This window comes from Camelina sativa, chromosome 3, assembly GCF_030686135.1.
Source record: "Camelina sativa cultivar CO46 ecotype springtype chromosome 3, ASM3068613v1".
Classification (NCBI taxonomy): Eukaryota; Viridiplantae; Streptophyta; class Magnoliopsida; order Brassicales; family Brassicaceae; genus Camelina; species Camelina sativa.
The window spans coordinates 24,530,547-24,548,297 of NC_141882.1; the positions used below are offsets into that span (position 1 = coordinate 24,530,547).

The 17,751-nt window shown below is 39.8% G+C and overlaps 1 non-coding gene across 1 annotated transcript; it reads left to right on the forward strand.

Annotated features, from left to right (window-relative positions):
• The first annotated feature begins 11,513 nt into the window (after positions 1-11,513).
• LOC147947651 (small nucleolar RNA R71) lies at positions 11,514-11,620 on the forward strand. Its single transcript, XR_015595655.1, has one exon. It is a non-coding gene; the product is annotated as a small nucleolar RNA R71 (small nucleolar RNA).
• The last annotated feature ends 6,131 nt before the right edge of the window (positions 11,621-17,751 follow it).

Sequence of the window (17,751 nt, forward strand, 5' to 3'; positions counted from 1 at the left end):
CACCATAAACCAGCTTGTAGGACTTGATGGGCTGTCTTGAAAGTTGCAAAATGGCCTCCATAAGTTGAACCATGACAATGCCCTAGCACTCCTTCAACTTCATTTTCTGCTATGCACCTCCTAAACAGCCCATCTGATCCCTTTTTGTATAAGTAAGGTTCATCCCAATAGTATCCATTGATGTCCTTGAGGAGCTTTTTCTTCTTATAAGGGTCCATGTCTGCTGGGATTTCTTCACACACCTTGTAATTGACTATGTCAGCATACCAAGGTAGATCTTCACTTTCAAGTGCCATCCACTCCTCCATCTCATCCTGCTCGATCGAGTGCCCAAACATACTTGGCCGAGTGCTTGTTCGAGTAGGTGGGCGAGTTGGAGGCCGAGTTATCCCAATTTGCATCAGTTTCTCCTCAGGCATTGAATCATCGATTGGAATCTCCTCCTCTATCCTCATTCTGGACAAATGATCAGCTACTCCATTCTCAATCCCTTTCTTATCAACTATTTCCATGTCAAACTCTTGGAGAAGCAAAATCCAAAATAGCCCTAAAAATGCTAAAAGACAAAATAGCCAAGCGGCTCGGCCAACTCGACCCGGTGCTCGGTCGAGTTGGGTTTTCTTGTGCTCCTTCCACTCGGTCGAGTCACTCTCAGCACACCGTCGAGTGTCTGGTCGAGTGGGCAGTCGAGTGGGACTCCGGACCTTGGTTCTCCAGTCTTAACTCCTTTGCTTTCTCCTCATGATTGCTTCACTTCTCCTCAGCATTGCTTTAATGTCCTTAGGCTCTAAAATCACCTGTTTATGCAAGAAAAGATGCAAATGCAATGCAACTACACTTTAATGCAAGAACAATCCTAAAACTATGCAATAATGGTCAAAAAGGATAGCAAAGGATGTAAAAGATGTGAATATATTAAGGGAAAACAAGGTAAAATATATGAACATCAACACCCCCAAACTTAGTTTTTGCTTGCCCTCAAGCAAATAAGCAAGACATAAGAAGGTAGGTGAGGGTTGAAAGTGGGATCTCAGCTCCTAAAGCTTGCAAATAAACCAGCTAGAATCAATGTCCAAGTTATTAGTACTATGATGCAAGTTGAATGAGCTGTACTTAAAGACTTTAGACAAACCTATCGCAACCTTTACTGATTTGAGCCTTAGATGTCCACATGCATTCAAATCAACCAATTCTTTTAACATTCATTTAATCAAGAACATGAATCAATCTTATGCAATGTTTTAAACTCATTTGGCTTGGAAATAAAGGTTTAGAGACAATGATGGTCTCTGTTTAGAGTGGGGCTTATCAATATCAAGGTTCTCTCATAAAAAAACGGATTGAGCTTTAGAAGAATGCTAAAGGTAAGAACACTTAGACACATACAAGAACAAAACCTTGTCTACCCAAAAGTAACCCAAGTGTTTGATCCTATCATTCTAAGCCCAAATGATCCTAGTTCTACCTTTTATCTTCTTCTCTTCTCAAATACCCTTTTCTCTTTTGTTTTTAAGCCTTAGGAGAGGTTTCTTATTTGATCTTTCTAGTGGAATGGGAGATTCTTACTTATTTGCTATAATTCTCTTTTCTTCTTATTCTTAAGACATAAAACATTCTGCTATACTCTTCTTTTTCTTTCTTTCTTTTCTTTGACTGAAACCATCTTTAAACAATATCATACTTCCCATTCTTTCACTAGATTTTTGATTTTACTTAAACACATTCCCCTCCTAAAGACTCTAACCTTTTCTTTCTCTTTTCCTCTTTTTTTTTTCTTTCTTTTTCAAACAACCAAATCCCAAACCCAACAATGAAATCACCTAGTCCTATCTAGTTTGGAAAATGCAAACTAGAACTACACAAGGCATTATTCTTGTCAGTTCAAACCTAACACTTTCTACCAAGCTCAATCCCAAAATAGGCCTTACACACTCAAGAATAAACATGGCTTGAAAGAAGGGTTGGTTAAGGGTATTAGAAACTGATTTTAATGATTCAATCAGCTACTTGGATCAATAAGAGTGGTAAAAAGGAGAAAGATGATCCAAATATGTATATGGTATCCATGAGTTTAAAGCAATGCACAAACTGATAATTACAAGTCAATATTAGGTTCATATAAATAGGAAATGACATCAAATCACAACATGCTTCAATTTAGACCAAATACAATGCAGGAATTCAAGGCTTGGTTCAATCTTATGCTTCTAACTACTCAACTAGCATCAAAGTACTATTAACGTGGGCATTGATCCTAGTTTAGTGAATTAAACAAGCTAACAAGGCAAAACTCATCATAGATCCCTAATGCAAATAATTAACAGTCCTACATGAAACATGCTAAACAAGATGCTATTATGCAATGCAAACTACATGAACACTCTTTTTATAAAGATTTTTGCAAAAAAATTCAAATTTTTAGGGGTTTTCTATGCCTTAGATGCTATGCAAATACTAACATGATGATGCTAAAAATTTGAAATAAGAAAACAAAAAACAACATCAAATGCTATCTCAAACCCTCCCCCAAACTTAAATCACACAGTCCTCTGTGTGAAAGAAATTTGCTAGAGGATTCAAGACTAAAAACAAAACACAACATCAAATGCAATGATATTTACAAGGAAGGTGATAGTGGTACCTCATGGATTCTGGAAGAAGCTGTCCACATCCTCATTCATGCTCTCATAAGTGTAGTTGAGGTCTGATTGGTGACTTTGAGGGGGAGATTGAGGCAACCCGACAATGGGAATCGACTGGCACTCGGTCGAGTGCATGGTCGAGTGGGGGGGTCGAGTTGGACTGTGAATCTCCTTTTCTTCTTTTAATTAAACTCCCTTGCTTCCCTGACCATGAAAACACCAAAACACAAATCAAAATACCAAAAAAAATCCTAAGCAATATAAACAGAGATACCTTAGGGACTTCCTCCCTAGTGAGCTTGTTTAAAGTCACTAAACTTGACTTTTGATGCCTTTTTAGGCTTGAGGAGCATCCTGGAGAAGCATTGTGCACTTCTCAGGTGTTTCCTTTTCTCCCAAATACTTCTTAACTCTCTGACCATTGACTGTGAACTCACTACCATCCTTGTTGAGAAGTGTGACAGCTCCAAATGGTAGGATCTCCTTTATCTCAAAAGGGCCTCTCCATCTACTTTTCAACTTCCCAGGGAATAACTTGAGTCTTGAATTGTAAACCAAAGCTTGGTCTCCAGCCTTTAGGTCTTTGATGAGAATCTTCTTATCATGGAAGGCTTTAGTTCTTTCCTTGTAGATTTTGGAGTTTTCATAAGCTTCCAATCTGGTTTCCTCAAGCTCATGCAATTCAAGGCTTCTCTTAGCTTGTGCTGTCTCTAGATCCAAGTTCAAAAGTTTGATTGCCCATAGGGCTTTGTACTCAACTTCAACTGGGAGATGGCAAGACTTGCCATAGACAAGTTGGAATGGGGTTCTTCCTATAGGTGTCATGAAAGCTGTTCTATAGGCCCAAAGTGTTTCATCAAGTTTCCTAGACCAATCCTTTCTTGTTGCTCCTACTATTCTTGATAGAATGGCCTTGATTTGTTTGTTTGACACTTCAACTTGCCCACTTGTTTGAGGGTGGTAGGCTGTAGACACCTTGTGCTTAACTCCATACTTCCTTAGCATTCCTTCAAAGATCTTGTTGATGAAGTGTGTTCCTCCATCACTAATCACAGCCCTTGGAATTCCATACCTTGGAAAGATTATGGTCTTAAAAAGTTTAAGAACCACTTTGTGATTATTAGTAGGGCTGGCAATAGCCTCTACCCTCTTGGAGACACAGTCCACTGCCACTAATATGTAGACATTCCCATTTGAAGGAGGATTAAAAGGTCTCATGAAATCAATTCCCCACACATCAAATATCTCAACTTCAAGAATTGAATTTTGGGGCATCTCATTCCTTCTTGTGATATTCCCCATTCTTTGGCAAGCATCACACTTTGTGATGAACTTGTGAGTGTCCTTGAATAATGTAGGCCACCATAAACCAGCTTGTAGGACTTGATGGGCTGTCTTGAAAGTTGCAAAATGGCCTCCATAAGTTGAACCATGACAATGCCCTAGCACTCCTTCAACTTCATTTTCTGCTATGCACCTCCTAAACAGCCCATCTGATCCCTTTTTGTATAAGTAAGGTTCATCCCAATAGTATCCATTGATGTCCTTGAGGAGCTTTTTCTTCTTATAAGGGTCCATGTCTGCTGGGATTTCTTCACACACCTTGTAATTGACTATGTCAGCATACCAAGGTAGATCTTCACTTTCAAGTGCCATCCACTCCTCCATCTCATCCTGCTCGATCGAGTGCCCAAACATACTTGGCCGAGTGCTTGTTCGAGTAGGTGGGCGAGTTGGAGGCCGAGTTATCCCAATTTGCATCAGTTTCTCCTCAGGCATTGAATCATCGATTGGAATCTCCTCCTCTATCCTCATTCTGGACAAATGATCAGCTACTCCATTCTCAATCCCTTTCTTATCAACTATTTCCATGTCAAACTCTTGGAGAAGCAAAATCCAAAATAGCCCTAAAAATGCTAAAAGACAAAATAGCCAAGCGGCTCGGCCAACTCGACCCGGTGCTCGGTCGAGTGACCGGTCGAGTTGGGTTTTCTTGTGCTCCTTCCACTCGGTCGAGTCACTCTCAGCACACCGTCGAGTGTCTGGTCGAGTGGGCAGTCGAGTGGGACTCCGGACCTTGGTTCTCCAGTCTTAACTCCTTTGCTTTCTCCTCATGATTGCTTCACTTCTCTTCAGCATTGCTTCCATGCTTCTTAGGCTCCAAAATCACCTGTTTATGCAAGAAAAGATGCAAATGCAATGCAACTACACTCTAATGCAAGAACAATCCTAAAACTATGCAATAATGGTCAAAAAGGATAGCAAAGGATGCAAAAGATGTGAATATATTAAGGGAAAACAGGGTAAAATATATGAACATCAACACCCCCAAACTTAGTTTTTGCTTGCCCTCAAGCAAATAAGCAAGACATAAGAAGGTAGGTGAGGATTGAAAGTGGGATCTCAGCTCCTAAAGCTTGCAAATAAACCAGCTAGAATCAATGTCCAAGTTACTAGTACTATGATGCAAGTTGAATGAGCTGTACTTAAAGACTTTAGACAAACCTATCACAACCTTTACTGATTTGAGCCTTAGATGTCCACATGCATTCAAATCAACCAATTCCTTTAACATTCATTTAATCAAGAACATGAATCAATCTTATGCAATGTTTGAAACTCATTTGGCTTGGAAATAAAGGTTTAGAGACAATGATGGTCTCTGTTTAGAGTGGGCTTATCAATATCAAGGTTCTCTCATAAAAAAACGGATTGAGCTTTAGATGAATGCTAAAGGTAAGAACACTTAGACACATACAAGAACAAAACCTTGTCTACCCAAAAGTAACCCAAGTGTTTGATCCTATCATTCTAAGCCCAAATGATCCTAGTTCTACCTTTTATCTTCTTCTCTTCTCAAATACCCTTTTCTCTTTTGTTTTTAAGCCTTAGGAGAGGTTTCTTATTTGATCTTTCTAGTGGAATGGGAGATTCTTACTTATTTGCTATAATTTTCTTTTTTTCTTTTTCTTAAGACATAAAAGCATTCTGCTATACTCTTCTTTTTCTTTCTTTCTTTTCTTTGACTGAAACCATCTTTAAACAATATCATACTTCCCATTCTTTCACTAGATTTTTGATTTTACTTAAACACATTCCCCTCCTAAAGACTCTAACCTTTTCTTTCTCTTTTCCTCTTTTTTTTTTTCTTTTTTAAACAACCAAATCCCAAACCCAACAATGAAATCACCTAGTCCTATCTAGTTTGGAAAATGCAAACTAGAACTACACAAGGCATTATTCTTGTCAGTTCAAACCTAACACTTTCTACCAAGCTCAATCCCAAAATAGGCCTTACACACTCAAGAATAAACATGGCTTGAAAGAAGGGTTGGTTAAGGGTATTGGAAACTGATTTTAATGATTCAATCAGCTACTTGGATCAATAAGAGTGGTAAAAAGGAGAAAGATGATCCAAATATGTATATGGTATCCATGAGTTTAAAGCAATGCACGAACTGATAATTACAAGTCAATATTCGGTTCATATAAATAGGAAATGGCATCAAATCACAACATGCTTCAATTTAGACCAAATGCAATGCAGGAATTCAAGGCTTGGTTCAATCTTATGCTTCTAACTACTCAACTAGCATCAAAGTACTATTAACGTGGGCATTGATCCTAGTTTAGTGAATTAAACAAGCTAACAAGGCAAAACTCATCATAGATCCCTAATGCAAATAATTAACAGTCCTACATGAAACATGCTAAACAAGATGCTATTATACAATGCAAACTACATAAACACTCTTTTTTTATAAAGATTTTTGCAAAAAATTTCAAATTTTTAGGGGTTTTCTATGCCTTAGATGCTATGCAAATACTAACATGATGATGCTAAAAATTTGAAATAAGAAAACAAAACACAACATCAAATGCTATCTAAAACCCTCCCCCAAACTTAAATCACACAGTCCTCTGTGTGAAAGAAATTTGTAAGAGGATTCAAGACCAAACACAAAACACAACATCAAATGCTATGATATTTACAAGGGAAGGTGATTGTGGTACCTTCAGGATTGGAGAAGAAACTGTCCACATCCTCTTGCATGTTGTCAAAAGTGTAGTTGGGGTCGTGTTGATGACTTGGAAGTGGAGATTGGGGTAGTTCGACGATGGGAATCGACCGGGACTCGGTCGAGTACGTGCTCGAGTGGGGGGGTCGAGCTGGACCGCGAGTGTCAAAATTCTGACCTTGCTGCTGGTAGAACTGCTGGTAGAGTGCTGGATCCATGAAGTAATGGGGTGGGATGGGAGGGTAACCTGGATATCCTGGATAAGCAACTGGAGGTGGGAAGCCATAAGGTGATCTGGGCTGGAACTCGGCCGTGTGCATCTGGGGTGCTCGGTCGAGTGGGTGCTCGAGTGACCCGGTCGAGTGCCTCGAAAATTGTTGTTCTCAGCTACTTGAACTCCTCTTCCTCTGATTTGGCTCGTACATTGAAGCTCTAGCTGGTTCCACAGGGTTTGCAACTCTTGAGAGTGCTCTAGTTGAGCTACTCCTCCTCAAAGGGCTTGAATGGCTTGGAGATGAGTTTGCACTCTTCAGCTCAGCAATCTCCTTCTTTAGGCCCTTGATGGACTTAGCCATATTGGTCACCTTGTTCTTAAGCTTATCAAACCTCTTCCCATGCCACTTGTTCCACTTTTGTAGGAGAGTCAACCTCTTGCTAGTCTCTCTCACTCCTCTACTATCCCTTGGGTTGGGCTCATAATCTTCAAAGTAAAATTGCTCCCCCCCATCAGCCATTTGTACATCTCCAGCTTCATCAACTCTAGGTTGAACTATCCCATCAAACAAGAACTCATCAGCTGGCCAAAAGTCTATGTTTGCTCCTTCTTGAATGGTGGTGAGCTCTTGGTTAGGTAAGATCAACTGTTTTTTCCCAACTGTTGGAAGCTCAAAGTTGAAGATGTGATTTCCTTGATGCATTTCCTTGGCCAATATGAGAGTAGAGGTGAGGTAGCTTGAGTCAATCCATCTTGGCAAAACCTTCTCTCCTCTAAGTGGGACCTTGGTAGCTTGTAGTATTAGAGTGATGATGCCTCCAATGGCTAAGGCTCCTCTTGACCCTTTGTTTTGTAGCTTGCCTACCCAACTTCTCAAATATATCATGTGGTCAATGAGCACCATTGCAAGGTCAGTCTCCACAGTGGTCCCAAGAATGATGGTTCCATTTCTTGCCTCAAGGATGATTCCATTGAGAGCCATGTCAATTATCTTGAGCTCACCCTCATTGAGATTTCCAGTCTCCTTCCTAGCAAAGAATGTATTTGCTAAGGCCTTGTGGAAGTACCTTAGGACTGGGCTTCTTATCTTTGAACTCTTGGTCTTGGAGGATGAATAGGTGATGTTGTCTCCATTGGTTTCCCAAATAGCATAGAGCTCCTCTCTTGGTATCATCAAGCTCCTATTACTACCAACTTCAAAACCAAACACATTTGCTATCTTCTTCAATGAAAGCTCATAGTTCTTCCCCTTGATTGTGAAAGCAATATGACCAGCTCCAAACTCATCATCCTTCCTTGCATATGTGTGCAGCTTGACTGTGGCTAGAAACTCACAACTTTCTTCTTTATACCCCTCCATGCAAAGCCCCATGAACTTGGTTAGGTTGCTTTTCTCAAAAAGATACTCCACATCTTCATCAATGGCTAGCTTCTCCATGGTTTCCTTGTGTGGATACCTAGTTCCCAGGAACTCCATTCTCATGAAGGCTTCATAAAGTTGCCTCTTTGTCAATCCACAAGATTCTGCTTCTCCATCATCCTCTAACTCTTCTTCTTCACTTTCTTCCTCACTTTCACTTTCAATCTCCTCCTGTTCAATTTCAACTGCTGGCCTCTTCCCCTTAGTCTTGTTTCTCCTCATGAACTCACTAAGAGTTGGCTCCCTTTCTTCTTCACTTTCGGTTCTCTCAGGATCTTCCTCAACTGACTGATTTCTTGAACACGGCATCTTACTCGATCGACCACTCGGACCACCACTCGGTCGAGTGCATGCTCGAGTGGGGCGTCGAGTGGTTCTTCCAGCTTCTCCTCTTGATTGTAGGCGATCATCACAACGTTCCATGGAGCTTGCAGCCGCTTGTTGAGACTTCCTAGTAATCCTTGAAGACATTTTCGAATAGAACTAAAGGGAATAGACTCAAAGCTTAAGGTTAATAGGTTAGTGACCCAAAAAATTAAAAGAGCTAAGCTTGAGCAAAAAATGAACTTTGAGAGAGATTTTAAAACTTGATTTTAGTTTTTTTGAGAGTGTGAGAGATATAGGATCGTGTAAGGCTCTATTTAAAGAAGCTGAGGGGACAAGGAGACAAGGGTGGAGCGTCCATACCATTCAAATTTGAAATGGGAATCTTTGACCTGCTTTTTGCTGCCACTCGACTCCACACTCGACCAGCGCGTGGTCGAGCTCCTTGACCAAAGTTTGAAATTTCAAAATTTTTCTTCTTTTTTTTTCCTCCACTCGATTATTCTAGAGAAATGAGAATCGAATGGGCCTTACTTCTTTGCCAACTCGGTCGAGTACCTTTCGTGGGCTGGTCGAGTGGGCTTGCGAATCTCTTCCCCCAAGTCCAAATCTCTCCATACCCATCTACAGTTTCATTGAAAGGCCTGTCCAACACAAACATAAAAGAAAACTCATCAAAACTACTAAGAAAATAAAGCATATTTACAAAGGATACCTTAGGGACTTCCTCCCAAGTGAGCTTGTTTAGAGTCACTAAGCTTGACTTTGGTTGCCTTCTTAGGCTTTGTTTAGATACCAAGGAGGTGATGAAATCCTCCCTGGCACTTCTTGATCACTGTGAGTCTGATCCTTGATCACCTCACCCTTAACACACAAACCATATTTCTTCTTGATTTTGAGCCTTGGTCTTGCTTTCCTCAAAGACCTCTTGTTTAGCTTGACTTGGAGATCCTTAACCATACCAGTCCACTCTTGAACTGATCTCTTAAGCTTTTCCACAAAATCATCTTGAAGAGAGAGATTGTCCTTTGGAGTTGCCTCTTCACTTAAACTTTCATGACCACCTTTGTCCTTGATAGTAAAAGGTTGATCATCAATGGTAGGTAGGTTGGTTGGGTTATAGATGTTAAACTTCATAGCTATACCCTCAAAAATGTTCAAGGTCACAAGACCTTCCTTAACATCAATAACAGCTCTAACTGTGGCTAAGAATGGCCTCCCAAGGATGATAGGATCTTCAGGTTCCTTGTCCATCTCCAATACCACAAAATCTGTATGAACCCTTGCTCTTCCTATCTTGACTGGAATATTCTCCAACTTGCCAACCACATCTCTCTTTGAACCATCAGCTAGGCATATATGAAGGTTGGTGGACTTGAAGTCAGTGTGCCCAAGATTTTGTGCTATAGAATAGGGCATCACACTGATAGATGCTCCCAAGTCACATATGCACTGGTTGTAGTGAAGATAGCTAAGTGTGCAAGGCAGGTAGAATGGACCTGGATCCTTAAGCTTAATTGGGATGATAAATCCTCCAAGGTCTTCAAGATCCTTTTCATCTTGAGCTTGAGCCTTCTTCTTTGATAAATCAAGCAAAAAATCCTTATAGAGAGGATATGGATCATACTGTTCCAAGGCAGGTCCTCTCTCTTATTCTTGGTAAGCAATGATAATCTCTTGTATGGCCATCACTTCTTCTTGTTTCTCAATCACAACCTCTTCCTTCAAAGCATTCTCTTCCTCTTGTTGCAAAGCCAACATTTTTTTTTCTCAATGATTTCCCTTAATTCCTTAAGCTTCTGTGCCTTGAAACGTCCTGGGAATGGTAGAGGCGGTTTGTAAGCAGGAGGGATGTACTTAGCAGGCTTGACAGCTTCTGACTCTTCAGCTCGATCGACCACTCGAACACTCACTCGGTCGAGTGCATGCTCGAGCACCTGGTCGAGTGCAATACCGGATTCAGTCTGCTTTGCACAAACTTAACTCTGAGCTTCAAGAAATGACCAATCCTCCCCAACTTGAACTTCACGTCCTCAGTGACTTCTGATTCAAAGATATGAATGGCTTTGGCAGTAAACTCCCTTGGGATTTGAACTGCTTTTCCAGGGAGTTGGGTGGGTTTTGGAGCTGAAGTAGATGCTATATTGCTTTCCATATACTTCACTCTTGAGTTCAGACCTTCAAACTTCATATTGAGATCATTATACTGTGATGTTAACCTTTGATTCAACTCAGCAAACTGTTTGGCTTCCTCAATCTTTCCATTGGTTTGCCCAATCAACAGCTGTTGTATCATTGCTCTTAGGTCTTGTTCCTGGCCTTGGTTAGTGTGAAACCCTGGTGGGGGACGCAATTGGGGCTGGAACACTTGTTGCTGCTGCTTGGGTGCATAGTTGGTCTGTTGTTGAAGCTGAGGAGGTGGATAGACTTGGTCTTGAGGGTTGGCTACATTGGTGCTCCTATAAGAGAGGTTTTTCTGCTTGAATCCTCCACCTTGGTTGTAGCCTTTGTATCCTCCTCCTTGGTTCGGAATATAACACAACTCAACAAACTCCCTATCTCCTTCTTGGACTGGAGCTCCTTCTTGGACTGGAGCTTCTTCTTCACCAATGAAGTGAATGGTTTTTGATTGGCTTAGGAAAATCTTGTCAAGCTTCTCATTGACCATCTTTAAATCCTGCTTGTATTTGTCCTCTTGATCAGTGGAGGGTATCCTTATGGTTCTATCATAATCTTCATTATAATTACCATCTGATTGAGCAAGATTCTCTACCAACTCTCAGCCTTCTTCCACATTCTTGTTGAGAAAGTTTCCATTGGAGGCTGTATCAAGAAGCATTCTTATTTTGGGAAGCACTCCTCTATACAAAGTGCTTAGAAGGGACTCATTGCTGAAGCCATGGTGAGGACACTGAGTCTGCAATCCTTTAAACCTCTCCCAAGCTTCACAAAAGCTCTCATTATTCCTTTTAGCAAACCCAGAAATTTCATTCCTCAACCTAGCAGTCCTTGCATTGGAGAAGAACTTGGCTAGAAAAGCTTTCTTGCATGCATCCCATGTGGTTATTGCTCCAGTAGGAAGAGTCTTCTCCCATAGATGAGCTTTGTCTCCAAGGGAAAATGGGAATAGCCTTAACCTGAAGCCATCTTCACTTACTCCATTGATTTTTGTGAGTCCACATATTCTGTCAAACTCATCAAGGTGATCTAGAGGATCCTCCATTGGCAACCCATGAAATTTGTTGGCTTGTATCATGGAGATTAATCCACTCTTGATTTCATAATTATTATTGGCCACAGCATGAGGCACAATACCAGCTCTATGGTTGTGTGTGTTAGGTGCATCCCCAGCACCAATGTTTCTTGCCTTTGGAGCTTGTTGATCTTGTTGCTCCATTAGCACTTGTTGTTCTTGTTCTTAAACTACTATTCTTTTCTTATGTCTCAAACCCTTTTGTAGCCTGTGGATGTTGTCAATAGGTCTTTGAAGATTGTCTTTGCCTTTTGACCTTGTGTGCATCAACAAACTCGAGTACAGACTCGAACAGGTACACGGTCGAGCGCAAGCTTGAGTGGGTGGTCGAGTCGACTGGGAAGTGATGTCTATTTGTATCCGGCTTCTGACTCGATCAAGTGCTCGATCACTACTCGGTCAAGTGGTGGTCGAGTGGGTAGTCGAGTGGGTACCTGAAACTCAAGACAACCAAGCAAAAGAAGATTCGAGTTCAGTAACTTCACAAGTGTATAAACGAACTTAATCTTAGACTAACAATGATCCTAATTGTCACAAAACAAACTCAAATGGGCAACAGCGCCAAATTGAAACTCATATTTTTTTTTGGTGTGTGAGATGGATGATATGATGATGAACAATGATGAAAGCAAGATGTTTCAATTCCCCTTATGCAGTTGTAGTATAAGAGGTGTCAATCCAATCTCAGTGTTTGTGAACAATCAAGTGTGCATATGAGTCTAAGTCAAGCCAGATGTAAAGGTTGTTTGTCACTAACAATCCTATGATGAAATGTAAAATGCAGAAAGTAAAACTACAAGAACTAGGAGCTAAATGCAAATGGAACAGAATGACTATGACAATTATGAAGCTAAAACAGAAATAGAAACTATGATAATGCAAGTATTGAACTAATGCAAGGTAAGTAATGAACATGATACTAAATGAATGCAACAGAAATGCAACTAGAATGAAACAGGACAAACACAAATCATAAACACAAGTTCTGGGTTGGAACTCGAGCAAGCACTCGATCGAGTGTAGATCGATTGCAAGGTCAAGCCTGACAAATACGCAAAACAGAGCAATACAAGTAAAACAGAGTAATACCAAAACGAATCAAACAACGATCAAACAACAGGATTTAAGCTAAGAAATCAATAAACAAGGAAGGTCTTGAGGAGGGATTCATGGGATGGAGTATGATTGAGGTCATCTAACTTGGTCAAAAAATCTCAAACAACTTGAGCTAATCTCTAGACATATATTTCTAAGACATGTTTAATCCACTCTCATGGCAAGAAACAATCAAACTCATGCATCTCTAGACTTGTTCTCACAAAGTAAAGAATCTACACAAGCAGGCATTAAGCAATATGTCAAAAATCAAACAAGACTTCTAAGCTCTTAGCAAGCCTAATGATAGTCTCTAGATCTAGCCTTATCTATGCTCCTTAGACATTGGTGTGATGCTAAGAGGCTTGAAATCAGATCCTACCCTCTCAGATATAGGATCAGCATTAAGAACATCTAGCCCAAAAGAGATCTACAACAATCAAGCTTGACCAAATCAAACAAACCTCAAACACAACCCAGCCTAACCCATCCTCAAGATCCTAAGCAACTACTCACAAGAACACATGATGAACAACAAAGTCATAAACCCAGAAAATACTGAAACTTGCATCATTAGAAAGATAAATCAAAGATCTACAATATTGAAGAAAGAACCAAACTCAAATTCTCAATATTAAGAAAGTTATGAAACCAACATATTGAAGAATTTAGTCTTTTTCTCCTTTAAAAGAAGTACAAGATCTAAGAAAATAAAAGTGCAAAAGGAATAATCCCCAAAAAGGTAAAAACTAGGTTTTTGACTCTCTAAAAAGCTGGACCCCTTTGGTGGCTGCAGGTACAAGCCCTTATATAGAAAAAGTAGTGGAAGCCCTAAAAACGTTAAAAGACAAAATAGCCAGGCTCGACCAACTCGACCTGGTGCTCGGTCGAGTTGGCTCCTCTTGTGCTCCTCCCACTCGGTCGAGTCCCTCTCAGCACACGGTCGAGTGTCTGGTCGAGTGGGCAGTCGAGTTGGACTCCGGACCTTGGTTCTTCAGCCTTAGCTCTCTTGCTTTCTCCTCATGATTGCTTCACTTCTCCTCAGCATTGCCTCCATGCTCCTTAAGCTCCAAAATCACTTGTTTATGCATGAAAAGATGCAAATGCAATACAACTAAACTCTAATGCAAGAACAGTCCTAAAGCTATGCAATAATGGTCAAAATAGATAGCAAAAGATGCAAAAGATGTGAATATATTAAGGGAAAACAGGGTAAAATATATGAACATCAGTCCTTAAGTCTCTGCATTCCAATCTGGTGCGTGAGCTTCTTGAATGTCGATGTCGGTAATGAATTGGTGAAAAGATCGGCTGAATTGTCGCAAGACGGAACTTGTACCAGTTGAACTTCTCCGGCCTTTTGTAGTTCATGTGTGAAGAAGAACTTCGGTAGAATGTGCTTTGTCCGATCTCCCTTGATATATCCGTCCTTGAGCTGTGCGATGCAGGCTCTATTGGCTTCATATATAACCGTTGGTTTCTTATCGTCAGCCAGGCCACAATCTGTGCTGATATGTTGAGTCATCGACCTCAACCATACACACTCACGGCTGGATTCATGCATAGCTAAAATCTCCGCATGATTAGATGATGTGGCCGCAATGGTTTGCTTCGTAGAACGCCACGAAATAGTTGTACCACCGTGTGTAAATATATAGCCAGTTTGAGACCTAGCAATATGCTGATCCGATAAATAACCTGCATCAGCAAAACCAACTAAATTTTCTTTGTTATAGTTAGTATAATATAAACCCAAATCCAACGTTCCTTGTAGGTAACGCAATATATGTTTGATACTGTTCCAGTGCCTTTGGGTTGGACAAGAGCTAAATCTAGCTAGGAGATTCACGGCAAAACATATATCTGGTCTAGTGTGGCTAGCTAAGAACATTAACACTCCTATGGTACTTCAGGACCGAGAATTTCTTCATCGTCCTTCCTATGGACCAAATGGATCATTATCCAAATTTAAACTTCTCACAACCATTGGGCTAGGCAATGGGTGAGCTTGGTCCATATTAAACCTCTTGAGTACCTTTTCAGTATATGCCATTTGATGCACAAGGATTCCATCATTTCTGTACTCAAGTTACAATCCCAAACAGAACTTAGTTTTACATAGGTTTTTCATTTCAAACTCTTTCTTTAGATATTCAACTGTTTGGGCGATTTCCCCAGAGGTTCATAGGATATTCAAATCATCCACATATACTGCTATGATTACAAACCCTTTGTTTGCAAACTTCCTTATAAAAATTCATGGACTGATTGGATCATTCTTATAGCCTTCTTTAGCTAGGTTCTCACTTAGTCTATTGTACCACATTCGCCCACTTTGTTTCAGTCCATAAAGGGATTTGTTTAGCCTTATCATTATTGGTCTCGAGAACCGCTCTTATCTTTGAGCTCAATACCCTCTAGTAAACTCATATATATTTCATTATCCAGTGGACCATATAGATATGCGGTCACTACATCCATTAGCCGCAAATCAAGTTTTTCTCTTATAGCCAGACTTATTAGGAATCTAAAAGTCGTTGCATCCATCACAGGGGAGTATGTCTCCTCATAATCTATTCCGGGTCTTTGAGAGAATCCTTGTGCTACAAGTCGTGCCTTATATCTCACGATTTCATTATTCTCATTTCTTTTTCTTACAAAGACCAACTTATGTCCAACTGGCTTTGTATCGAATGGTGTCCTTTAGATCGGACCAAACACATTCCTTTTCTTTAATGAATTTAACTCCACGTCAATGACTTCTTTCCATTTTAACAAATCTTTAATTTGAGTGCACTCTAATATAGACGTGGGTTCATAATCCTCATTTATTTAAACTGTTACCTTGTATGCAAATATTTCATCAATGTCGACATCTTTTCGGTTCCATTGTATTCCAAACATGATATAATTGATTGAGATCTCATTATTATCAATACCTTCAGGACATTGAGGTTCAGCATCCCAAACCTCATTCGGTGCCTTAGGATTTGCCGCGACTATGTCTATAATTTCCTTAACCTCGGTTTTATTTGCACCTTTCTTAGATTTTCGAGGGTTCTTATCTTTGGAACCTATTGGTCTACCACGTTTCAAACGGGCCTTAGACTCTGTAGCAACTTGATTATTGTGTTCCTTTTGAACATCAATACGTACTGGTGCATTACAAGCTGGTATGTACGATTTCATAACTCTCTTTGGGTCATCAAAGGAATCTGGCAATTGATTAGCTAGCTTTTGCAAATGTATAATCTTTAGGACCTCTGTCTCACATGCTAGAGTCCGAGGATCTTGCTAATTTAAGGATGTTTGATTCCATGATATTTCTTTAACCAGCTTGTTTTTCTCTCCACCCAACATAGGAAATTCGGATTTAGCAAACTGACGATCCACGTATCTGGCCTTAAATAAATCACCGTAGTTGGCTCAAGATACTTAATAATGGTGGGAGAATCATATCCAACATATATTCCCATCCTCCTTTGAGATCCCATCTTTGTTCTTTGTGATGGTGCAATCGGTACATATACGGCACACCCGAATTTCTTTAGATGGCATATGTCTGGCTCATTACCCGTTAATAATTTAGATGGTGAATATTTATGTTCACTAGATGGCCTGATACGTATAAGCTTTGTTGCATGTAATACTGCGTGTCCCCAAGCCGACACAGGAAGATGCGACCTCAGGAGTAATGATCGAGCAATCAATTGAATACGTTTAATAAAGGATTCAGCTAATCCATTTTGTGTATGGACACGTGCCACAAGATGTTCCACACTCACCCACATGGACATACAATATTCATTAAACTCTTGGGATGTAAATTCACCAGCATTATCTAGACGTATAGTCTTAAGTGGAAAATCTGGAAAGTGTGCTCTTAGTCTTATGAGTTGGGCTAACAATCTAGAAAATGCAAGGTTTCTAGTTGATAATAAGAAAACATGCGAACATCTAGTCGATGCATCAATAAGGACCATAAAATATCTAAACGTCACACAAGGTGGGTGTATGGGTCCATATATATCTCCTTGTATCCTTTCCAGAAAGTTTAAAGTCTCTTTAGTGAGTTTTACTGGTGATGGCCTTATAATGAGTTTTCCTTGTGCACATGCTACACATGTGAGATTCTTAGGAATAACTCTTCTCTCTTTTAGAGTGTGCCCATTTGAATTTAATATCAGTTTACACATCATGTTAGAACCCGGATGGCCAAGCCGGTCATACCATAAAGTGAATTGTTCATTGAACATGTTGTTCATTGCCAAATTAGACTCTATCATATTAATCTTAGCATGGTAAAGACCAGTGGCTAGTGCGGGTATAGTCTCTAGGACTTTCTTATGTCCTTGGGTGATTTCAGTAATATATAGGAACTCTTGGTTTCCTTCACCCTTAATTTCAACATGTAGACCATTCAAACAAATATCTTTAAAACTCAATAAGCTTCTCTTTGAGCTGGGTGAATATAAAGCATCACTTAGTTCAAGATGTGTGCTATTAGGCAAAAGAATATGTGCCTGGCCGTAGCCTTCAATTCAACTTGCTATACTCGCTATTGTGCTAATATTAGCATTTTTCAAAATGAGATTAACAAAGTATCTTTTATTCTTCTTGTCCTTAGCCATTTTTTAAATGGACAAGAATTTTATGTTTTAAACATAAACAAATAATTTTATAATGAAGGAAATAAAATAATTGAATTTAATCCAAAATTATAATTCAATAAAATCCAAAGTCATAAAACATAGAGAATTAAAATAAATAAAAACAACCAATGT